The sequence below is a fragment of the Boleophthalmus pectinirostris genome, unplaced genomic scaffold, assembly GCF_026225935.1.
Source record: "Boleophthalmus pectinirostris isolate CB_2022bp ecotype Guang Dong unplaced genomic scaffold, ASM2622593v1 HiC_scaffold_8, whole genome shotgun sequence".
Lineage (NCBI taxonomy): Eukaryota > Metazoa > Chordata > Actinopteri > Gobiiformes > Gobiidae > Boleophthalmus > Boleophthalmus pectinirostris.
In genome coordinates, this window is record NW_026571515.1 from 33,422,965 (window position 1) to 33,423,971 (window position 1,007).

Here is a 1,007-nt window from a genome sequence, read left to right on the forward strand (position 1 = left end):
CCATATTCCTCAGGTTTAAGTACTAGAATAAAAATAGAGTTGTTCTCCACCCTAGTCCTGAATTCACACAGTGCTTGTTCCGCTTTCAACAGGATGTGGTTCAGACTTATCTCTTTGTGCCTTTGCTGTTGAAGCTGCCTTGAACATGTTGAAGTCATATTCCTTGTCTGTCCTTGGCCTGACTCATAAGTGACAAAGATGGTTTATGGACACTCTCTAATGGATGCCTACTCTGCGTCATTAACATCACCTTCACCTCTCTATCAGAGAGGAGGCTATGGTTCAGGAAGCAGAGGTTAGCCTTAACAAAGAGTGGTATATATATATATATATATATATATATATATATATATATATATATATTTATGTGTAAAAAAAAAAAAAGAATACTGAGGTACAGTACAATACAATACAACATTATAATGACCATTGTTGAACATATGAACAGTATGCATAATTTTGATATATGTAGTTCCCTTTTGAGAATGTTTCTGCAACCGATGTGTTTTAAGGTCATTGTAATTGTGAGACTTGCCATCTGCTTGTCTCAGTGGATTTGTCTCTTATTATTTACATTGGAATGCTCCAAAGTATATCATTAAACATACTGCATCTTGCATTTATTAAATTTCCAGTGTTTGCATTGAAAAAAAAAGGTAATCTAAATATGCTTCTTACTGTGAGAAGGCAGTGCAGTGCCAAACATTGAAACATTCAAGGTAAAGCAATAGCATCTTCATGGAGACACTGAAGAAACTGAAATATCCCCAGTTCCCAATATTGACAGTATTAATAAATCCCTTGCTATTTAATTACGTTTACAAGCATTTACAAGTAATGGATTTCATCTTCTTGCTGTAGGTAACATTTTGAGGACTTTTCACCATTCAAAAATAGGGTATTTTGTTTTAATTGTTAACTACTATGGCAACAGTGCTAATTTTTCATAATTTTGAAATCCATGTTGTATAACTATTGTGTTAAAGTTGATAAGAGAAAACACAAGA